The 25,788-nt window shown below is 37.0% G+C and overlaps 1 protein-coding gene and 1 pseudogene across 3 annotated transcripts in view; both read right to left on the bottom strand.

The window, feature by feature from the left end:
- ACBD6 (acyl-CoA binding domain containing 6) overlaps positions 1-25,788 on the bottom strand; it is a 235,814-nt gene that overhangs the window by 75,921 nt on the left and 134,105 nt on the right. The window lies entirely within an intron of this gene.
- Positions 5,477-5,571, bottom strand: LOC116473959 (U6 spliceosomal RNA; annotated as a pseudogene).

Genomic DNA, 25,788 nt, shown 5'->3' with positions numbered 1-25,788 from the left:
ACAAAACTTTGCATATAGTAAAAGTTAAGTAAGCATAAAAACAAAACAAAACAAAACAAAAACAAACAGGCCAGGTGTGGTGGTTCACGCCTGTAATCCAGCACTTTGGGAGGCCGAGGCAGGTGAATTGCTTGAGCCCAGGAGTTTGAGACTGGCCTGGGTGACAGAAAGACATCCTATCTCAAAAGAAAAATAAACTACTTGCAAGAAAAGTAAATATAGTTGGCTTTCTTGATTTTTGGCATTTTCAAGTACCCTGGAATAGGGCCCAGAGTAGGCAAAAAATGCTGATGAGGACCATATTAGACACATTGTGACCAGTTGGCTCTGTATAGAAGAATTCTTCTAGCTGGTTTGAGAAAGCAATGAAAGGCCTGTCTTTGCCTATGAAATACGAGATGCAACAGAGGCAAAAGAGACTGAAAAGTTAAAAAACAGCAAAGAGTAAAGAGCACAAATGGGTAAGAGGCCAGCAGAGCCTAATGGTAATTAGAAGGAATGGGGTAGCAACAGTAGCAGGCAGCAGAAATTAGAAGCTATGACAGAGGTGGCAACTGGTAGACATTTTAGACCACAGAGAATAGCCAGCCATAAAGAGGACTGGGCTGCATGCCAACCAGTAGATTTTAGCAATCGCAAGAGAGAAAGGGAAGCTTCAGCCTTATGTCTCACACCAGCTATAAATACCCATGGTATAGTAAAATGATTTAAGAAGGAAGCAATGAAGTATGGAATATATTTTTAAAAAGTATTTTATAGAAAAACAGTTAAAAAATAAAAGGCAGAATGTAACTGTTCAGCTAACTGAAATGAACACTTATCTAGAATGTTTAACCTTCCGGTGCTAGAGAGTTGAGACTTCACTGCTGTAAAGAAAGAAAAAGGAGCAAACATTGACTGAATACCCACTGTGTGCTGGAAATTTTACAAACATCATTTCTTTTCATTCTCACAACAACCCTATTATGTAAACACTATTATTCCCATTTTCAAAATGAGTAAAATGATGCTCAGAGACGTTATATAACTTGCCCAAGGTCCCAGGCCCTTCTAACAACAAAATCTGTAGTTTCTCAACTATGCTACTAGAAAAGAGAAAGGAGAATCAATACAGATAATACAAATAAAAAGAAATGCAGTTAAAATTTTTTATTTTTTTCAGGTTAAAGACAATAGGTGGCCTAAGTTATGGTATCACATACAGCATGCTTGTGTAATTCCTATTACCAAAATCTCAAAACTGACATATCATCAGAGAGTGAATAATCTTACTCTTCAACACTATACGTTCTTCTTTACCTCTGCCTCAGTTGATTGCTATACTTTTTCATGTTATACATATTTTGAGAAGCTGGAGCTTAGTCTCTCTATATTTGTATTAATTTACCGAGCTGGTCTAGCATTCAAAGTTAGGTAAATAAGAACAAGGCCAAACTCTTTGAAGGGTGTCTTGCTTACTGCATAGTTTCTATAACACTATTCAGTAAAAACTCAGCATACCTTAATCCACTCTATTCTAAATCCCTTGATGGTGAATGAACAGAAGTACAAAAGAGAAATCCAGGAAATAATTATTTTCATTCATATTCTCATTCATCTTTCACTTTTACAGTGAAAATTTACATAGTCTGTTAGGCGCACAAAACAGTTCCTCCTCTACAGAAGGTGCTATGAAATAGGCACTTTCATTAGTTGTTAGGAGCATACATTAGTATAAATTATTTAGAAAATGAAAAGATTTATAAATCTTTTAGAAAAAATAAAATCATTTCCTTTCACTTAGCATTTCTAGAAAGGTATCCTAAAAATACTTCAAATATTTAAAAAACCTTATAAAAAAGTTTATTCCAGTATTATCTAGAATAGCAAGGAATTAGAAACAATCTAAGTATCCAACAACACAGGGAAAGTTGAGTCGATTATTATGCAGCAATTTCAAATGATGGTCATAAAATATTTATAACTTAGAACATCACTACAATATTATTAATGTAAAATGGAATTATAAAAAATATTTTTATACTAAGATCTAAACTATATAAAGCAAGCAAATAAACCAAAAAACACTGTATATTTAAAAATGTTTTAAAAATCTACCACAATGTGACAGTAGGTCTACGTGGTTTTTTTTTAACTTTACTGTATATTCTGATATTTCTATTATGAACAAGCGCTATCTTTGTAATGAAAAATTTTAAAACCTTGAAATTTTAAAGTTACATTGTTTTACAATGTAGCAAAACCTAGCCTGTAGCAGCTCCCTGAAAACCAGCAGCAAGTGCTGGAGATCTGAAATTCTGAAGCTAAAATTTTAGAAATCCCATCCAGCTTGAGAGATATGGTAAGCATACTGGATGAGAGATATAGGTAGCAAGTGTTGACAGGCTAGATCGGTTAGATCTAACAAGATGGAATTTAACAGACATAGAGAAAAGATCCTGTACCAAGGACCAAGTAGTCACAAACTACACCGTGGAGTAATCTTAGGAGAAACATAAATAGAAGATTTAGGGGCTTTAGTAGACTGTGAGCTCAGTGAATTTTGATGTAGCTACTCAAAAGCAAATTAAATTTTAGAAATATATTAACAGGTGGATACTGTTAGAATGAGGAAAGTGATAGTGCTTACGGTAGGCAGAAATCCAAAATAAGCCCCAATGACACAGGCCCTTGTATAATTCCCTTGCCTTGAGTGACGGTGGGACCACTGAATGTGATGGGAAACCACTTTCATGATGCAGGGCAGAGATGGAATGGAGAGAGCTGGCCTCAAAGAAACAAATAGCCATGTTGACCATTTTGTGAACTGCCTAAAGAGAGGGATGGTGTCTAGGAATGAGGGCCTCAAGTAACTAAGAGGACTGCAAACTCTAGATGAGAATGAAGACTTATGAAGCCTTGAGCAGAGGACCCAGATAAGCCATGCCATAATGCTTGACCCATGGAGACTGTGAGAAAACAAATATGTGTTAAGTTGCTAAATTTGTGGTAATTTATTATGCAGCAATAGAAAACTGATACAGGCTGGGCATGGTGGCTCATGCCTGTAATCCCAGTACTTTGGGAGGCCAAGGCAGGAGAATCACTTGAGCCCCGGAGTTCAAGACTAGCCTGGGCAACATGGCAAAACCACATCTACAAAAAATACAAAAATTAGCCAGGCATAGTGGTGTGCACCTGTAGTCCCAGCTATCTGGGAGGCTGAGGTGGGAGGATTGCTTGAGACTAGGAGGTCGAGGCTGCAGTGAGCTGTGACTGTGACACTGCACTCCACCCGGGGTGATACAGTGAGACCTTGCCTCAAAAACAAAAAACAAAACAAAACAAAACAAAAATAATGAAAAGCGAAAAAAATCCAAACCCAAACTAATACAGAGCTATTCTTTTCTAGGGTCAGATAATTCCTGCAGTGTTAGTAGTAAAGAGCTGTGGGTGAAAAGTACCTTGAAAGATATACATAAAGAACCCGAAATAGGCTTTGGCTGGATGGTAAAGTAACTTTAAATCATGTCATGTTGGGAATGAAAGATGAAATATCTGAAAACAATAAAACTGTTTGCTTCTATACGGCTACACATTTCAGAAGGAGGAAGAGTATGAGAAAATTACAGGGAGTCAAACACTTAATTTTTCAACAGAAAGTTTTTTGTTTTTTTTTTTTTGAGACAGAGTCATGCTTTGTCGCCTAGGCTGGAGTAAAGTGGCGTGATCTTGGCTCACTGCAGCCTCCCCCTCCTGGGGGTTGAAGCAATTCTCCTACCTCAGCCTCCCAAGTAGCAAGGATTAAAGATGCCTGCCATCATGCCCAGCCAATTTCGTAGAAACAGGGTTTCACCATGTTGGCCCAGCTGGTAGAAAGATCTTTTCAAACTTAAAACGGCTACCTTAATATTCCTTCAATTCCCTATCCTTGAAAATTTTCAAGCTTAGATGGATGACTGATTAGCAGGCATATATAAAGAGGTTCTAGGCCGGGCGCGGTGGCTCACGCCTGTAATCCCAGCACTTTGGGAGGCTGAGGCGGGTGGATCACGAGGTCAAGAGATCGAGACCATCCTGGCTAACACGGTGAAACCCTATCTCTAATAAAAATACAAAAAATTAGCCGTGGTGGCGGGTGCCTGTAGTGCCAGCTACTCCGGAGGCTGAGGCAGGAGAACAGTGTGAACCTGGGAGGTGGAGCTTGCAGTGAGCCGAGATTGCGCCACTGCAGCCTAGCCTGGGCGACACAGCGAGACCCCATCTCAAAAAAAAAAAAAAAAAAAAAAGAGATTCTAAGCATTTCCAGATGGCCTGATTAATAATCTTGTCTCTCTCTTAGGCATTTCCATCTTTAAATACTGTATGTGTATAAAGAGGTACTTCTATTTACAGCATAAATATTTGCAGTGCCTAGTGTACTGTAGGCAGCGAATAAATATTTGTTGAATGGATAAATGCACAAAAGAAATATAATGAAAGAAAAAATGAGAATATTAATATCCTAGGATCTAATTGCCTTTTAATGCTCCTTTTGGGCAAATTAAAAATAAAACCTTGATGGCAATGAAAGTAGCAGCGGCTATCTGTGGGAGAAAGAAGTATGTCTTTTTGTAGCAAATAAATCAATATAGAGAAGTGACAAGAGCTCTGGACTATGAGTTTTAGTCTTGGCACTACCACTTTTGGTCCAAAAAATGAACTGAAATGCAATCCTGGGGTTCAGGCTGAGTTAGAAGGCACATTGAGGCAGGAAGAAGTGTAGGATCAGGAGAACTGAGGAAATGGGAGCTATTCAGAGTATTAAGATCTAGAGAAGTTTCAGAATTTGAGGTTGTGACAGGAAGCTTGAGGTTGTGACAGGAAGCAAGCTCAAAGATGTTAAGTGTTCAAGTAAGTTAAAATGGAGTATAAATGAATGTAGCCAGGGTTGAGGGGTTTTCACAGACCAAGATTGGTAGGTGTTAGTATGAATGCTGAAGTGTCTGAATAAGGATAGCTTTAGATGGAATGGAGAAGTAAATTGTAAGCCTGCCCCTCCATTAATTAAAAATCCAGTCCAAAAAGCTACCAATTTTTAAAGTCTAATTCATTTTTTTGATATACAAATGTTCCTTATTTCTTGTCTGCTGTATTCCATAGCCTTCTAAACCTTTATTTTCTACTTATTCAACTGTTTTTACTAAGAACTTATTACAAACTTATTAGGCAACATATCAACAAATAAAATCCGAATAAGCTTTCTTTTTGCTCTTATAATTTTTTTTCTCTCAGGTTAATAGGACAAAATATCATTAGGAATCAAAAATATAATTGAATATTACCCTTTTCACTAAAAATGTTATTCACAACATTTATAGGTGAAGGGGAATTTTTTTCCTGAGTTTTTAAACCCATTTTAGGATGTTGCGAGAGCAGTATCACTTGTTTAATATAACTTTGTATCCTTTATTTAACTTAATTTTTCTTATAAAGTCAGCTTTTATTTACTTATTTTAAAAAAATAGAACGCTCCATGAATTTGCATGTCAGGGGCCATGCTAATCTTCTCTGTATTGTTCCATTTTTTTTGTATAATAATAAACAGAAATAAAAATTTTTCTTTTTTTTTTTTTTTTTTTTGAAACATCGTCTTACTCTGTCGCCCAGGCTGGCTCACTGCGATCTCCGCTTACTGCAAGCTCTGCCTCCCAGGTTCACGCCATTCTCCTGCCTTAGCCTCCCGAGTAGCTGGGACTACAGGCGCCTGCCACCACGCCCGGATAATTTTTTGTATTTGTAGTAGAGATAGGGTTTCACCGTGTTAGCCAGGATGGTCTCGATCTCCTGACCTCGTGATCTGCCTGCCTCGGCCTCCAAAATGCTGGGATTACAGGCGTGAGCCACCGTGCCTGGCCTTTTAATTTCTTAAGTATAAAAAACATAAATAAAATTTTTTTTAGTGTAATAAATTTTATGTGTTGCCAAAGCAACCACTAAAGTTAGCTTTTAAAAATGGATTTAATTTTTCCATTAAAGATGGGCTTTGTTCGATTCATATGACCTTGTTTATTAGTGGGCCTTTCTTTTTAATATTGTTTTATCCTGAAATAATAAATCACTTCCTATTCTTGTTAGCTTCTCTTTCTATCCTGCATAGAGTTTTATTAATGTTTCAAATCCTCTTTGGTTTTTCCTCTAAATGTCACTGTAAAACTGATTTTTTTTCCTCACGTCTTGAAATCTTTAAGCTATCATAAAATCACGTAAATATTTTTTTTTCTCTTTGTATTCTAATTTCCTCCTCCTAACAACTGCATAATTTTGATGTCATCAACCAGGCTACACAATAATAGTACAACTAAAGGTGTCTCAATCCTCTCCAGTGACTCTTTTTTTTTTTTTTTTCAGCAGGGTCTTGCTCTGTCGCCCAGGCTGGAGTACAGTGGTACGATCATAGCTCACTGCAGCCTCGATCTCCTGGGCTCAAGCGATCTCCCTGCCTCAGCCTCCAAAGTAGCTGGGACTATAAATGCAGGCCATTATGCCTGGCTAAATTTTTTTTACTTGTATTAATAGAAAAGATGAGGTCTCGCTATGTTGCTCAGGCTGGTCTCCAACTTCTAAGCTCAAGCGATCTTTCCACCTTGGCCACCCAAAGTGCTTGGATTACAGGTGTGAGCCACCATGCCTGGACAACTCCTAATTCTGATTTCTTCCCAGCATTTCACTCAATGTGTTAAGAGACCCTAGTTCAGGTATTTGAGAAATCGATCTATCTTTTCTATTGTTACCGAAACACAAATCCTTGGTCAATTCAACATCAGTAACCAAAATTGATACAAGGGTATCTTCACTGGTATTCCTTCCTATTCCCTTTCTCCCTAGTAACAGTACACTGTTACTAATCACTCTAAAAAATTTCTTATACTGCTCATTTAAAACACACCCACACTCACCCAAATTCCTTACTCTGAGTATTTATGGCTTCCATAGTCTGCCCAAGCTGTTTCTGCTACCTATCCCTTTCCACACCTCAGCATCCTTCAAGTATCACCTAGCCTTTACAGTACAAGATAGGCCACAATTCATAACTGAAGATGTCTCCAATACGGTGCTCCCTAGTAATCTCTCCCTTTTTTTCCTATTACCTCTTCCAATGCACTTGCAGATGATCTCTCATTATGGGATTTGGTTATAGTCTGGCTCATGATTGTTCTTTAATAATTTAATGAGTTTTCTACTGTCTCAGGAAGCGATGTCAGGGCAGGAACCACAGTTTATACCTCTTGTGTCTCCAAATGTCTTGTTGCATCCAGGTCATGGAGTAAGTATTTAATAAAATATTTGAGTTAAATTTAATAATTTCAGGGCTGTTACTTTTCCTATGTTTATATTGCTGATTTTATTCTTATGGTAATCTGTATGCAGAATTTCTAGTAATTACTCTTAACCATAATAAGTAATCCTATAAAATATAATATAGGTGAATTGCAGATATCTATTTCCACAGAAAACTGATAAAAATATATAGGTTTATTCTCAATCTAGACATCTTTATGTCATTCTATAGCTTATATTACTTTTCAGGTATCCCTTTAATCTGGGTGTTGGGTGTTGTCAGTTACCTGCCAGATATTACGTTTTGTTTTTTGTTTTTTTGAGACAGTCTTGCTCTGTCACCCAGGCTGGAGTACAGTGGCACAATCCCAGCTCACTGCAACCTCCGCCTCCTGGGTTCAAGCAAATTCTCCTGCCTCGGCCTCCCGACTAGCTGGGACTACAGGTGCGTGCCACCACACCTGGCTAATTTTTTGTATTTTTTAGTAGAGACAGGGTTTCACTGTGTTAGCCATGATGGTCTCGATCTCCTGACCTCGTGATCCACCCGCCTCTGCCTCCCAAAGTGCTGGAATTACAGGTGTGAGCCACTGTGCCTGGTCTGATATTACGTTTTTTTTTTGATAGGGCAATGAGATACCACTTCACATCTCTATTAAGATGGCCAGTATCAAAAACATAGAAAATGACAAGTGTTGGCTAGGATTTGGGGAAAAGTGGAACCTTCAAGTATTGCTAGTGACAATGTAAAATGGTGCACCTCCTGTGAAAATGGCTTGGCAATTCCTCAACAAATTAAACAGAGAATGATCCAGCAATTCCACTTTCCAGAATTGAAAGCAGTGACTTGAACAGGTATTTTTATATCCATGTTCACAGTGGCATCACATACAATAACCAAAAAGTGGGAACAATATGAATATCCATCAGCAGATGAAAAGATAAACAAAATATGGTATATACATACATACAAGTGAATATTATTCGGCCTCAAAAAGGAATGCAATTCTGACACATGCTACAACATGAACCTTGAAGACATTATGCTAAATAAGCCAAACACAAAAGGAAAAATATGCTACAATTCCATTTACATGAGGTACATGTAGTCAAATTCACAGAGACAGAAAGTAGAATGATGGTGGCCAGGAGGCAGGGTGGAGATAATGGGCATTTATTGTTTAATGAGCACAGACTTTCAGTTTGGAAAGATAAAAAAGTTCTGGAGATAGATGGTAATGATTGCACAACAATGTGAATGGATGAATAAATGAATGCTTTATTATTAATATTATTATTATTTTTTTTAGAGATAAGGTCTTGCTATGTTGTCCAGGCTGGCCTCAAACTCCTGGGCTCAAGTGATCCTCCTGCCTTCGGCTCCTGAGGATCAGGAGGTTTTCACCATGTTGGCCAGGTTGGTCTCTTACTCCTGACCTAAGGTGATCCACTTGCCTCAGCCTCCCAAAAGCTGGGATTACAGGTGGGAGCCTCCACACCCGGCCATATTTTTTATAGGTTTTGTTAGATTTGGGTTCAACATTTTTTGGAAGAATACAAGTATTACTCTGCTTCCTACTGAGAGGGGGCCTTAAAAAGCAGATGGCATTTGAGACAGTGTGGATGGAAGTATGTGAGAGACAGTAAGGGTAAACAATACAGGTAAAGAACAAACATGAGTAAAGGCACAGATGGAGCAAGTGCGTGATATGTTCAAGGGAAGAAACTACATTAACTAGAGATAAGATTTTCAATACTGTTCACTGCACTTTATACACAAAGTACATCCCATTCAGCCCTGCTGAATCAGCACATCTAGGGATGAAGGCTCAGATACCTTTATTTTTACAAAGTTCCCAGGAAAATTCAATACTTTACCAGGTCTGAAACTTACTGGCCCAGAGAACAGTGTACCTGCAAGTAGCTTGTTCTTGGTATGTCAAGCTCATTCCTACTTCAGGGACCTTTTTATCACGACTTACAGCAACTTCTCTTCATTGAATTCTCAGCTTGTCACTTTCTCAGTAAAGTCTTACCTGATCACTGTTTAAAGTAACCACCACTATTTTATTTCTTAGAACTTAACTGATATTATCTTGTTTGTTTTTGGCATATTTTCGTCATTAGAATGTATGCTCCAAAAGAACGTGAATCTTGTCTTGTTTACTATAATTCTAATGCCTAGAAGAGGTATGGGGTACATAAAAGGTAGACACTAAATATCCACAGAATGAATGGATAAATGTGGCTGACTTAGGAAATTCTTTTTGGAATATTCTTATGTAATATAGATAGAAAATAATAAAATTATTCTTTAAGCTTTTCTTCACTAAGATTGGTTAGTAAGTACTTCTTGAGAATTTCTTTTTGTCATTTTAGATGTTTTACTCTGTGATAGCCCATGTCACCTTACTGGTTAACAGAAAAAATTTGGGCAGCATTTCATAGAAGATAACTGCAATTCTGAACATCTATCCAATCAGTTCAATAATAATTTCCAAATGTACTTAATGGCCTATTAAATCAGTAATTAGAAATCAAATTTTGCTAGGCTGCAAAAGATGTCAGAATTATGTATGCTCAGACTAAGATATTTTAAAATTGAAATTGTATTTAATTAGCATTCCTCAGAGAAAGATATTTTAAAATTAAAATTTTATTTAATTAGTGTTCCCATAATCTATATTAAAAATTTATTTGTATCCTGCTGACTTACAAAAATATATGCAGGGCAGGGTAAAGATACAAAAAGAGCTTGTGGTGGTTAAAAAAATTCAATGACATAAAACAGTTAACAATCACAAAAAAAAAAAAAAAAAGCCCAGCAAACAAAATGATTTAAGGAACAGAAAAAAATATTAATAAAGCAAAAAAATTTTGATAGTTTTGTCAGTGTTTGAAAACATTTCCTCCCTTCCATCCACACTTTTGTGAGTTAAAGTTAATGTATTTTCATTGCATTCCTGTTGTCACTACCACCAAATGCTTTCGTATGGATGAGGCAGATACCTGGTTATTTAAGGAGCAGGATAAATGGGCCAAGACAGCTTTCCCTATCCCCAATTCACCAGGGAACATTTGAGAATTCCACCTGACATGAGGACAGCACTGTGCTCTTAAACAATCTGCAGTTTGATCCGATTGTTCCCCAGTGGGGGAGGTAGGCCACAGCTCACTCAAGAGTCATTGATTGGATTAACAGCCTAATTCCCAACAGATGAATAGAATACTGATGTCTTGTCAGCCCAGATCACAAAAGGAAAACACAATCTGCTTCTACAGCTCAGAGATTTAACCCTCTATTTACCCTGAAGCTACAATGTCAGTTTTGAATACTGTAATTTATTCATAACTATTTGCCTATAAATATTATCAAATGTGGTTTTATCACCACCCACAAGCTTTCATCCCCTTTTACGGTATTTTTTTTTTAAACATTTGCCATGGACTAGGGGATATGGTAACTTAAAAAAAAGTTTAAAAACATTGTTTTCAATTTTTCCTGTACACATTTGGGTTCAATGTCTTGCCGCCTAAATTCTTTCCTGGGTCTCCTAAAAAAATGTTAAATAAGCTATTTTATTTAGGGCCCCGATAAAGTAGGACTGCCAATGAAAGAAAAGTAACAAAACCCATGCATTCAAAGATAAAACTATTTTGAGCTATTTTTTCTAGTATAAGTGACTGGTTTTAAGGAGAATGAATGACTGTATTAACGGGAATAGATTCTCAATAAATGTTAGCTTTAGTTTATTCCCCTGCTGCACCTCTATCTACCAGCCCTTCTGTAATTTAACAACTTTTGTGTATGACTGTACAACTAAGAACCAAATAAGAAGGTCTTATTTCTGATATAGTTTTTTAAAAATAAGAATAAAAAACGTTCTCCAAGTCACTTATGAATTAGAATTCTATAATAAAGACATACGCAACATTGTCTCTGAATAGTAAAGCACAAAGATGCAGTATTCCAGGTGGCTTTAATACTACCTTATTTTGTATACCTTTCTGCATGCTGTATACTGTCAATGTAACAACAAAAAAGATTTATGTCAATTGTGAGTAAAAACAATGATAGTAGTGGCTAATGCTGTTTACTGCACTAGGCAATTTTTACATGAGTTCTTTTATTAATCCCACCCAACCACCTTATGAAATAGGTACTAAGTTATCTCATTTCACAAATGAAGAAACTAACGCTTAGGTTAAGTAACTTGTCCAAGGTCACATGATTTGTAAGTGGCAGAGTCAGAACTTAGAAGGTCTCTGGCTCCCAACCTTATGCTCTTAAATACGACTGGGATTTCATGGGTTTCTCTGTGTATCTTCATATGTATATGGAGGTTTTACAGTATTCTAATCTTTTTTTTTTTTTTTTTTTTTTTGAGACGGAGTCTCGCTCTGTCGCCCAGGCTGGAGTGCAGTGGCGCAATCTCGGCTCACTGCAAGCTCCGCCTCCCGGGTTCACGCCATTCTCCTGCCTCAGCCTCTCTGAGTAGCTGGGACTACAGGCGCCCGTCACTATGCCTGGCTAATTTTCTTTTTTTTTATTTTTAGTAGAGACGGGGTTTCACCGTGGTCTCGATCTCCTGACCTCGTGATCCGCCCGCCTCGGCCTCCCAAAGTGCTGGGATTACAAGCGTGAGCCACCGCGCCCGGCTACAGTATTCTAATCTTAAGATTTATTCTTCTCTTTGAATATGTTACCATTCTTTTGGGAAACCATCTTTAAGTGCATGTCCTGTACTGACTTTTCTTTTTCTTTAGGACATTTCATCAAGGATGTCATAATAGCTCACTAAAATTAGCCATGTCAAAACCAGAGCTCATTATTTTTTTGCCCATGGCTTTGAAGTCATGTTCAACTTCTCTTTTATTTTTTATATTATCTTTCATCAAGTGAGGTTGATTGAATTCTCCTTCTGTACTATATATATCTCTGGTTCTTTCTTCTTCCACAGTAATGAACTCTATCCAGGCCCTCACTTCCTAATCCACTAACTCCTACAAGAGCTTCCTTAATAATTTATCTAGTCTCCCATCCCTTTTGCAAGCATTGTCTTAGGCATGCCACTACTCTGTTTAAAACTTTGAAGCTTATTCCAATTGTCTTCAAGTCATACAAGAATTTCTAACTATGGATTTCCCTAGCTTCGAACAGAATCTGTCATATTGCTATAATTTTTTTTTTTTTTTGAGACAGAGTCTTGCTCTGTTGCCCAGGCTGGGGTGCAGTGGTGTGATCTCGGCTCACTACAACCTCTGCCTTCCCGTTTCAAGCAATTCTCCTGTCTCAGCCTCCCGAGTAGCTGGGACTACAGGCGCATGCCACCACGCCTGGCTAATTTTTTTTTTTTTTTCATTTTTAGTAGAAATGGGGTTTCACCATATTGGTCAGGCTGGTCTCGAACTCCTGACTTCAGGTGATCCACGTGCCTCGGCCTCCCAAAGTGCTGGGATTACAGGCATGAGCCACCGTGCCCGGCCTATTGTTATAATTTTTAAGACAGGGTCTTACTCTGTCACCCAGGCTGGAGTGCAGTGGCATGATCACAATTCACTACAGCCTTGACCTCCCTGGACTCAGGTGATCCTGCCACCTCAGCCTTCCAAGTAGCTGAAACTACAGGTGTGCGCCACCACGCCCAGCTGTTTTTTGTACTTTTTGTAGAGATGGGGTTTTACCATGTCGGCCAGACTGGTCTTGAACACCTGCGCTCAAGCTATCCACCTGCCTCAGCCTCCCAAAGTGCTGGGATTACAGGTGTGAACCACTGCACCCGGCCTATTGTTATAATTTTTTAAATTAACATTGTATATACAGGAAGTTTACATCAGTTCAAATATGATACTATATCATATAATGAAAATAGATTGTTGGCTGGGCGTGCTGGTTTCCACCTGTAATCCCAGCACTTTGGGAGGCCACGGCGGGTGGATTGCTTGAGTTCATAAGTTCAAGACCAACCTGGGCAGTATGGCGAAACTCCATCTCTACAAAAAAAAAACAAAAATTAGCCAGGTTGTGGTGGTGTGTGTCTGTAGTCTCAGCGACTTGGGAGGCTGAGGTGGGAGGATGGCTTGAGCCTGGGTGGCGGAGGTTGCAATGAGCTAAGACTGAGCCACTGCACTCCAGCCTGGGCAACAGAGCCAGATCTTGTCTCAAAAAAACAAACAAACAAAAAAAAACAACAACAAAGATTGCTTATATTAGGTATTATGATATTATATATTATAATCTAATTTCTTATGGTTATACTTCTATCATAACCATTACAGTAAAAGACACTTTTGAAAACTAACAATGACTGACAGGAAGAGAAGATTACATTATTTGGAAAGAGACAAGGAAAAAGCTCAACAAACACCAATTTAAAAAATCATTCACAAGATATCAACAGCATAAAAGATTTTTAATGACACTACTGAGCTTTCCACAGATCTTTCTTGATTCAGACATGCTGTTCTTTAAGAAAATTAAAACATATTTATATATCTTTTTACACAACATTTTATATGTGCCAACTTATTTGAAACTAACATCTTGAAATAAGTAAGGTAGGTATTAGTAGCTATATTTTGTGGATAAGGAAACCCAAGTTCAACAAGATTAAATGACCTGCCCCCAAATGATAGCATGCCAAACAGCAGAGTTAGGGCTTAAATTTATGTTCCTCGATACAAATGGAATAAGTAAACAAACGGCAAGTCTTGAGATATTAATGTCTAATTCCCATTTTTAGAGCACAAGCAAAAGTTATTGTTCAATTTGGATAATAAAACACAAGCTACTAATATTCTGGCTAGCCAAGATCCCTCTGCATCCCTGCCCCAAATATGCTGCTGACATTCATTCAGATAAGCATGAAGAAATCCAACTAAGAGAAGAGAGGACAGCCTCAACAATCAAAAAAGGTAACTTTATACTAAGATTAAATGATCTAAAACAAGTGTTTTGAAGATACAAATATCACAAACACATTCTATCACCAGCACACATCAAGACAGGTCTCACTAGAGGTTCCCTAGAAGCTGGAAGACCTTCAGGAAGATGATCCTCAAAGTCTTCCTCTTCTCAGTATATGACAGAAGGAGCAACGGTGTGCATGAAGAAGCAGAAGTGCTTCCCTACAGGTGAAAGACTTGGCAAGACTTTCATGGTACTAGAGACTTGATGCTCTTGCCAGCAGAGCTTATTTCATAAGCTCTTGTAATTCTTTGGTCGTTCATATTGCGTTAACTCTTGAATTTGGGGTAAAATTTTATAGCCCTCAATAACATAAATTGGGCATACAGAAATCATTGTTCTGGATACCCTGGTCAGGGATAAAGTTGCCTAACAATGGTGGAAAGTATGGTAGCCATTGAAAAAAAAATTCCTTGAAAGGCATGTTGTTTTTAATAGAGGTTTTCACATTTTACATGTCTGCAACTTTAGACTTCTATCATGTAATACAAAAACAGCATTTTAGGGCCGAATGCGGTGGCTCACGCCTGTAATCCCAGCACTTTGGGAGGCTGAGGTGGGCGGATCATGAGGTCAGGAGTTCAAAAGTAGCCTGACCAACATGGTGACACCCCATCTCTACTAAGAATACAAAAATTAGCTGGGCATGGTGGTGCGTGCCTGTAATCCCAGCTACTCAGTTGGCTGAGGCAGGAGAATTGCTTGAACCCAGGAGGTGGGCATTGCGGTGAGCCGAGATTGCACCATTGCACTTCAGCCTGGGCAACAGAGCAAGACTCCATCTCAAAAAAAAAAAAAAAAGAAACTCACAGCATTTTAGCATGTATTCTAAAATAAGTCGTATTAACTTTGGTTATCCTTAAAAAAAAAAAAGTAACACTAGCAATATCATACAGAAGACCAAAAAAAAAAATCACCCCAAAATAAAAAAATTTTAATAACAAAATCAAATCAATGATGTACTCTTTGTGGTAAAAGAAATATATTTTGTCTGATTATGGAAACCAGGTTAAAGATGAGGGCTTGAACAGTTGTGTCCTGAAACTAGCAGACTGCAGGTTTTATAAATACATACAGAAATAATTAAAATATAAGGGGTTTAGAGGGATTAATCTCCTTTGAATAATCTCTGCCACAAAGCCTGTAAAGACGCTGCTGGCACCAGGCCCATGTCAGACCAGCTGTCGGATATCAGAGCAGTGGAGAGATTAACTGCTACCACTTCTGCACTGACCTCCTCTATGCAGTCTTCTCTGGACTCCATCTTCAGTACTCACTGCACCAGAAGTAAACTTTAGCTTAATAATACCAGTACAATGTGGAAAATTATCATTTGACTTGATTTACCTATCCTTTGCTGAGGATAAAAAAAAGAAGAAAGATGGTGCTGGAAGGGAATCACAAAATACAGGGCTCTGAGGACTCTAGGGAAATGCAGAACGGCTGGAAGGGAATCACAAAATACAGGGCTCTGAGGACTCTAGGGAAATGCAGAACGGCTCCAGAAAAGTGCTGATTACCTGATTTCATTCATTTAACCCACGGCAATTTCAAAGTCACCTTTAATTATTTTCAAACTGAGTTTTAAGTAATGCAGATAGTACCCTTAATCCCAAAGGAAGCACAAAACGACTGATAACTCTTTTAAAATAACATTTATTTTACTTGAAAGCTAGCCACAAATTCAACGTATATTTTTTAAAAGGTGACAGTGTCAATAAATAAAACAAAAATATTTATAATACTGAGTGAGATGGATTTTTTTTGGCCCCCCTCTATCGCTATTATACAGTATTTCCAGGAGTTTAGAAGGAAAGCATTAAAAAAATAGCTTTGAGGATGACATGAAATCAATGTATGTAAAACCCCCTGTAAAAATATAAAGTGTTACACAAATATAAGATGCCTGTATTATTTTATGAAAAGGATTTGTTAGGATGGAATTTACTTGGATTGATGGAAGAAAAGTGTTAAAAGAAAATTATGAATTACTACCAAGCGTTTAGACATTTAGAAGATATACAGGTACTCATCATATGTATTTTTCCACCAGAAGAAAATGAGACTGGTTGCTGGACTACCTTCTTTCAGTGGGGTCCATCCTGGTTCCTAAGCCTCTTTTATTCTTGTTTTGCTGTTATGACTTTTGGATAAGTCAACAAATCTCTCTCTTAGAATTTCTTCTTGTCAAATAATGGTGATTTTTTTTTGTCTCCTATTTATTTCCAAAATGCATTTTAAGAACAGATGAATAAATGGCATGTAACTCTAGACTCTAGAGAAGACCAATATGTCAATTCTAAGTATTTTTAAGTAAAATATTACGGACATAGAAAGTGAGATATTCCGGATAACACAATTATTTACTATGCAAAAATAATCAATTTAAAAAAATCAGAATATCAAACATACTTTTTAATTTTTTATTGAATAACAAGGTACTTTGGGTTTTTACATAGATAAAGGCAGAAGTTTTGATAAAAAGAACTTTTTTAATAGGATATAAACAACAGCTTTATTATGCAATTGGTTATAGAAAACACATTCAGTTTCTATTTTTTAAAGAACACACAGGGACCCAAGTTTTCTCTTCTGCACCTTCTCTAAAATGAAAGTTCTATCTTCATGTTATTTCCCCCCTTCAGACTGGGTTTTAAAAACTGCCAATTAAGGAGACAAATGTCCAAAAAATGCCCATCCACTCAAGACTGTATTGGTATCCATCAGCACATTTGTCACCTATTAGGATGCTCTCAGATGTTAATGACTTTCAGAACTAACTGATTTGATTCAAAATCTGAACCACTAATCCAGAGGTATCTCTTTTCACACATGCCCTTGGCCAGCGGTTCTCCAGCTGTGGGTCCCAGACCAGCACTATCAGTTTCACCTGGGAACTTGTTAAAAATGGAAATTCTCAGGCTCCACCAGAGACCTAATGAATCACAAACTCTGGGGTGGGGCCCAGCAATTTGTTTTAACAAGCTCTATGTAATTCTAATGCAATCTAACATTCGAGAACCACTGCCCTATGCTAGTAAATTCTCTGTAAAGCAGCGCTATCTTTTGGACAAATAGAAGTCAACCTTTGTGAAGTAATTATATGTGACAAAAAATTTATTAAAATATTATTTTAAATAATATCTTATTCCTTACTTTTAAAATTTAAACATACTTGGCAGAATTTCTTTTCATCTTCAAGTGAAAGGCTACCCATCAAGGAGAACATTATCGTCTGGTACACTGTTTTTATAGTTCTATAACATAAACTGACATTTATTGGAGCTTCACATAAGGTTTTTCCATCAACGGATGTGTTGGAAGAGTAATAACCAAGTATGCTGTGTTGGGCAAATACCTACACATCAGGACACTTTTCAAAGCCATCACGCAAAGGGGGGTCAGTTGAATTTTTTTTTACTGCACAGGCTAATGCTTTAAGAGTGTCTTGATGGAATCAAGGAAATTGGATTGTCCCCCCATTTGCTGGGCTAAAACAAGCCTTTTTTATTTATCCCATTAGAGGAACACAAGAGAAACCTTTTAAATGTCACTAAAAATTTCCCTGCTTTGCAAAGCCCAGTCAAAAGGGTTTTAATTTTCTCTGAGAACTCTTAAGTAATGCAGTATGTCAGGGTTTAATAAATTGTAGGTGGGGATAGTTTTTGTTACAAGTAACTTTATTTTATCCATTTTTTTTTTAAACAGGTGCTTAGATATGCTTAGGTTTCTTTATATTGAGAGGATGTCAGAGCGCTACCTTAAAGAGCAGAGAACTAGACCTCAGTCCAAATAACAAACAAATAATAGAAAAATATCTGTAAAATCTGTAAACACATAATGGAATCTGTAAAATATTTCAAACAAATTTTATGGACACTTTTTTAAAAGAAAATGTTTTAAAATGTATTAAAAGTAATGATTAGTACTTCTATAAGTGATGCTTCTGTGTTGAGCTTCTTGAATAATTTCTTAAGGGATTTGGTCTTGAAGAAAGCCAACCCCCAAAGGAGAGCCCAGAGATTAGGCATTCAACAGCCTTCCAATAGAGATAGTATCTAGCAAAAACAGATACTGTATTCCCAAGCCATGCAGATAAATGCCTATAATGGGGTAAAACCCCACATTTTACAACTTTCAAAATACTATAGAAACATCAATTAATAAAACCAGGGTTATTTATATGTTATATGGATTACATACATCCTTAGAAACATAATAAAGAGGTGGTCTACACTTACTTTCTCTGAACATATATTTATTTTGCTGTATCTATTGAACATTCTAGGTTTTATGTTGTTGCTGTTGATTCCCCCCACCCCCGATCAATAAAATATTAAAAGTACTGCCAACCACAAAATGTTATAGAGGGAACACCACAATAGGGAACTTTTAAAAAATGAGAATCTATTCCAAGATAGACACGTGACTATCTATAAATGAAGGTGGTTCCTCTCCTGAATCACCTTAATAGAAATATCTTTAATCATACATACAAAATGACAGAAATGTACATTATCCATTCCCTAGCTCCCCACACCAAATGAAGAGAAAAAGAGAGAGGGAGAGAGAGACAAAAGAAACTGTGCTAAAGGCAAAATACTTAGTATTTTCAAATGGAATAATGAATAATTAAGTTATAGCAACTATTCTTTTATTACGTGCATTTAAAAAGTACTTTTAGCTCACAACAGGGCCAGATGGTATGAGATTCAACAATGAGATACTTCTACAGGGAAATCCTCAGGCTGCTAGTGCCACTTTACTAACTGCTGTTTTTATGTTTTGAGTCCACCCTATGACCACAGCTGCTCCAGAGGGAGACCAAATGCCAGCTGACAAAAGGTGAAACAGGATGGGAAAAAGAAAGATGACCGTTTTGTCATGTAACAATCAGCTATCCCTGTACCTTAAATAAATATGCTTTAATAATTAGAATTCATATTCAAGTGCTAGTATCTTCTTTTATGGAAACACCAGCTTTACTACTTAAGTTCCTAATGCATTCACTATTAATCATTCTATCCTTCATATATAGGGAGATGTAGTTTTTCTTTCCTAGCTGTTGGCAAGGACAACTCAGAAGCTCCAGATAAAATTCTGAGTTGTTAGGCCTTAAAAGTTGAGATGGTTCAAAGTCTCCACCAAATCTATCAACACTGGTAAAAATACTACTAATTTAAAAAAGAGAAACTAATAAGCAACCAAAGGGAAAAGAAGCTAAACATGGCAGTAAGGAAGTATATTTAGAAAAGAGATTACGTAATGAATATTTAATCATTACAAAGATCCTGCCATTGGCTTAACTTCATCACTGTTGGCATAGAATCTATGCCAATCCCAAATCCCAACACTCAGGTGACTAGAAAAGTTGAAAAACTTTAATTTCTCTTTGCTGGGACACAGGGATTCTCACTCTGAATTCTTGCATTCCTAGGACATCCATGGAAGGGCTCTGGCAAATGTATTAACTTATTAACATATTTTGCAAAAATTTAACATGTACGTCCTTTTTCTCTGGTGTTCATAGCTTTCCTCATATTCTTCCTAAAATGGTTAAAGACCACTGTTGTGAGATAGCAGTACAGATTAAACAGGATTGGCCACAAATTGGTAATTGCTGAAACTGGATATTCTCTTTATTTTTGTACCTTGTTGAAGTTTTTGTATTTAAAAGGTTATTTTTAAAACGATTGTGTGAAAAGAATTCATTATGTACAAAATAAATTTTGATAGAGGACTGTGGAATTATCTAAGTGAACTAATGTGAATACTAATTCTATTTTTCCTTATGAACTAAGTGAAAATGAAATAAGAGATTTGTAATTTATAAGTGTAGAAAACAAAAGTATGGAAATTTTTCATGTCAAAGCTTTCAGTGAGGCAAGTTAGTTTACTTTTGAGTTCCTTATTTTGTTTTATAAAATGTTAAAAGTTGATGCAAAAGCAGGAAAAAAGGAGAGAAAATGTAACGGGCAAAGCAAAGACTGCAAAGAGAAAGTGGTGGTTTGGTCCTTGGGAGGGAGGAGTGAAAGGAATGAAGTGATGGGTCTAATCAAATCACTTTAAAAAGCAGCAGCTTCTGAGTTAACCTTGCCAATCAGAGTAAGCAGGAGCAGGAGCAGGAGCGGGAGCATGCTTGTGCACATTAAACTTCACATGTGTCCTTGAACCTATGGTGCACTTCTTCCTCCCACAGCAGCCAGGGAAGACTTTGTAATGCTCACCCTTAGAGAGAACCTTGAATTCTATTAGAAAGCTCCACAAGACAGAGAAACCCTCAAGTGGCAGCTTGAACCACATAGACAGCTCATACCCTTTACTGATATTAGAAGTGAGCTCATGGGATTAAGTCGGCACGTACTAGAAAATTAAAAAGTATGAACACACTGACAAATGCCATGATACCAACAAGAATACAAGATATGTCTAAGCCTTTTTTCCTGCTTTTTCTTTACCTTTTTAAAAAAGGGGATGGCAAATATTTAAAACAATGTTACAATAAAGACTGGGCACTAAGTCTACAAAGAAACTCCATAATTTGTCTGGCTAATACTGGGCTAATATAATATCTACATCTATACAGTGATTTGCTATAAAACCATTCACTTATTGATGGCCTAGCACATTTTACAAATAAGCTACACTTAAAAGTAAGAGGAACAGTAAAGGCAGATACCTTGCCTTTGATGTCACATCTATTAAGTTACAGCTCTACTTTGTTTCTTACCAGTGATAAGACATCTTATATAATGTATATTTTTAGTGTTACATGTTTAAAAAGGGACACTGATTCAGTAATGAGCTACTAGGTTGGTGAAACTAGTTTGGAGAACACTTAGGAAGAAAATGTCTACTGTCTTCAAATAACAGAACGGTTGTTACCTGGAAGGGAGATATGACTTTTCTTCGTAGTTTTAAGAGTCAGAACCAAAACCAGAGTGAGTTATAGGTAGGCAGACATAGATTTAACAGGTAGGAGAAATTTCTAATAATTAGCACTTTCGGAAACAGAATAGGCTATTTTGTGAAGTAAACAGAAATCTTCAGACAGGCTAGCTGGCTTAACCATCTTTTGGAAATTTAGCGGAGAGGAGTCCTGCATTAGGTGGGAGTTGAACCAGATGATCTTTAAATTCCTTTCTACATTTTTTTTTTTTTTTTTTGAGATGGAGTCTTGCTCTGTCGCCCTGGCTGGAGTGCAGTAGCGCGATCTCATCTCACTGCAACCTCTGCCTCCTGGGTTCAAGTGATTCTCCTGCCTCAGCCTCCCGAGTAGCTGGGACTATAGGCGTGTGCCACAACGCCCAGCTAATTTTCTGTAGTTTTAGTAGAGACGGGGTTTCACCGTGTTAGCTGGGATGGTCTCAATCTTCTGACCTCATGATCCGCCTGCCTCGGCCTCCCAAAGTGCTGGGATTACGGGCGGGAGCCACTGTGCCTGGCCAATTCCTACTCTTAAGATTTTACAATTATTATTTATTCAAGGTCATAGGTAGTGGCAGAATAGAAATTAGAATTCAGGTAACGTGACTCCAAACACAGTCTTTCCAAACACAAGGTTATAAACTCCTCAAAAGTCTTCAGGCAAAAATATAAAAGACTGAGGTCAACTGGGTCAGGGGAACTGAAGAGTTCAAAGCCTGTCAACACAGGGCAGTAGGTACTCAGCTCTAGTTGATAGAAGAACATGCCCACGATTGCCATATTTGCAGATTTTTCAAGAGAAGCCTAAAATCTGTATTTTTATATGAAATTAACTGACAGTTAATTATAAATAAATTGTGGACTAACACTACAGGTGTCAAACAAAAACAAATCTATGGGCTGCACGTGACTTATACTGTTTTGTGACCATAAGACTTTCCTCAAAAACTCCATTTCCAAACTACTGATTTTAAAAAATCCTTCTCTGGAGTCTTCAAATTTATCAACATCCTTTTTGAAATACAAAAATCTAAGCTTTATGTTTTATATTAACTACATCCTAATAATCGCTATGTATATAACAGTACTTTGCCCTGGCCTTTATAGATTATATTCCTGTTACTACAATGGCAGCATTGAATTTGCTTTGTCCCTATTTAATAAATGGTGCTGGGAAAACTGGCTAGCCATATGTAGAAAGCTGAAACTGGATCCATTCCTTACACCTTATACAAAAATTAATTCAAGATGGATTAAAGACTTACATGTTAGACCTAAAACCATAAAAACCCTAGAAGAAAACCTAGGCAATACCATTTAGGACATAGGCATGGGCAAGGACTTCATGTCTAAAACACCAAAAGCAATGGCAACAAAAGCCAAAATTGACAAATGGGATCTAATTAAACTAAAGAGCTTCTGCACAGCAAAAGAAACCACCATCAGAGTGAACAGGCAACCTACAGAATGGGAGAAAATTTTCACAACCTACTCATCTGACAAAGGGCTAATATCCAGAATCTACAATGAACTCAAACAAATTTACAAGTAGAAAACAAACAACCCCATTAAAAAGTGGGCGAAGGACATGGACAGACACTTCTCAAAAGAAGACATTTATGCAGAAAAAAAACACATGAAAAAATGCTCATCATCACTGGCCATCAGAGAAATGCAAATCAAAACCACAATGAGATACCATCTCACACCACTTAGAATGGCCATCATTAAAAAGTCAGGAAACAACAGGTGCTGGAGAGGATGTGGAGAAATAGGAACACTTTTACACTGTTGGTGGGACTGTAAACTAGTTCAACCATTGTGGAAGTCAGTGTGGCCATTCCTCAGGGATCTAGAACTAGAAATACCATTTGACCCAGCCATCCCATTACTGGGTATATACCCAAAGGACTATAAATCATGCTGCTATAAAGACACATGCACGTGTATGTTTATTGCGGCACTATTCACAATAGCAAAGACTTGGAACCAACCCAAATGTCCAACAACGATAGACTGGATTAAGAAAATGTGGCACATATACACCATGGAATACTATGCAGCCATAAAAAAGGATGAGTTCATGTCCTTTGTAGGGACATGGATGAAACTGGAAAACATCATTCTCAGTAAACTATCGCAAGGACAAAAAACCAAACACCACATGTTCTCACTCATAGGTGGGAATTGAACAATGAGAACACATGGACACAGGAAGGGGAACATCACACTCCAGGGACTGTTGTGGGGTGGGGGGAGGGGGGAGGGACAGCATTAGGAGATATACCTAATGCTAAATGACGAGTTAATGGGTGCAGCAAACCAACATGGCACATGGATACATATGTAACAAACCTGCACATTGTGCACATGTACCCTAAAACCTAAAGTATAATAATAAAAAAAATAAAATAAATAAAATAAAATAAAATGAAAAAAAAAGAGCAACACTACATTGCCATCTCATCATTTACCTACGGTTCACAATAGCCATCAAATTTTCTACTGATGATATTTGTGCATAAACAATCTCTATACATGTATACATGCATATGGTCCACAAGTGTATTTAAATATGCTCCATATTCTATAATTATTTCATGGAAAAATTACTTTTCTTTGAAGAGTCTATTTTTTCTTATCTTTTTCCCATCTTTCAGGCATTAATCACTCTGAGTATATCAGTTTGATCAAAAGCAATATTGACCATTTCTAGAACTTACTCTGTTTACTTAGTATAACTAAGCAAATTGCTTGGTCTCATTTGCAAGCATTTTGTTATTCTGTGTAATTCCTTCATCATTAATTGGTTCTTATAATGTTACATTTAAAAGAACATTTAAAATTTAGCAACACTAAGCGTAGCCAAATATATTTTATAACATGCACATACTTATTTGAATAATACATCTCAGAAACCATCAATGAGCCACCAGTTCAACATTCAAACCAGTTAGTTCTTTTAAGGCAGATGATTAACTCATTTCCTGAATTCAATGAGGAAGAATTGCCTGACATTTTAAAAATTTAAAGAATCATAGAATTAATTCAATTCTGAGGGTACCATCAACTTTAGACTACAAAATGTTATGATTCAGTTGTAGGTAGCTTAGACATTTAGAAACCTTTATGGTGAAGAAGGTAGGTTTTCCTGGGGATAAAAACTAAGTCTTTTGTTTTCAAGCTTACAGTAGTGCAAAATGTCAACAATTTCTGGTTAATAGCAATACCAAGAGAGAATGTAGTAGCCAGGGGACCATTAAGGAGGAGCAATTTACTATAGCAGGTCATAACACTTTGACAGTGTCCTATAATTCAGTTAGATGTAAAAATAAGATGACACTGGGTGTTCTCTGAACTCAAAGTAATTTGAACTTGATTCACACTGTACTGTGAGCCAGCTGTTCATTCTCAGATATAAACTTAGCAAAAGAAGTGACTATTCAATATAAAAATGACAGAGAAATAACTGATTAAGCAAAATTATGAATAGGAATATGGGTTAAAAGTTACACTGAAAGGAAAAGCCTGATGAATAAAATGTTATCTACATATATGAATTTCATTATATATAACATAGAAGATATGAGGAACTTATTACTATATCCTCATAAAATGCATCCGATAGCTATGAATTCTAGAAGCACTGAGTCAGTATGATAAACTATGATGGCAACATAATGCAGGAAAGAAAAGGGTGGAATCTGCAGTTAAAATACCAGGGGGCTGTGAACCCTGGTTACGCCACTTACTAGCTTTGTGTCCTCAAGCAATTCACATAACCTCTCTGAGCTTTAGTTTCCTCAACTGTAAAATGAGGATAATGCTACACAGATTCCTGTAAGGATAAACTGAGCTAATACAGAGAAACATACTTTGCAGAATAGAAAAATGATTAAAATGTTTGATCTGTAAATACTGGTTTAATCATCTTTGTTCACAATTTTCAGACTTCCTTTGCATTGGCATTTCTTTTTATTAATCCAGAAACTCTGCCTATGTTTTTGCAGATGTAGAGATTTCTTTGCATAAGGGAATGAATAAATTTGTTTCATTAGTCAACAAATACTTACAAAATGACTCGAAGTTCCAGGACTTAAATACTACTAAAGTCTTGGTACAGTAGTCCCCTTCTATCCGAGGGGGATACATTTCTTTCCTTTTATTTTAGATTTGCGGGTACATGTGAAGGTTTGTTACATAGGTAAACTCGTGTCATAGGGGTTTGTTGTACAAATTATTTCATCAGGTATTAAGCCCAGTACTCAACAGTTATCTTTTCTTCTCCTCTCCCTCCTCCCACCCTTCACCCTCCACCCTCAAGCAGACCCCAGTCAGTGTCTATTGTTCCCTTCCTTGTGTTCATGAATTCTCATTATGTAGCTCCCACTTATAAATGAGAACGTGCAGTATTTGGTTTTCTATTCCTGCATTAGTTTGCTATGGATAATAGCCTCCAGCTCCAACCACGTTCCTGCAAAATACATGATCTTGTTCTTTTTTATGGCTGCATAGTATTCTGTGATGTGTATGTACCACATTTTCTTTATCTAGTCTGTCACTGATGGGCATTTAGGTTGATTCCATGTCTTTGC

This window comes from Hylobates moloch, unplaced genomic scaffold (genome assembly GCF_009828535.3).
Source record: "Hylobates moloch isolate HMO894 unplaced genomic scaffold, HMol_V3 SCAFFOLD_8, whole genome shotgun sequence".
NCBI lineage: Eukaryota > Metazoa > Chordata > Mammalia > Primates > Hylobatidae > Hylobates > Hylobates moloch.
This window is presented reverse-complemented; position numbering and strand designations above follow the sequence as displayed.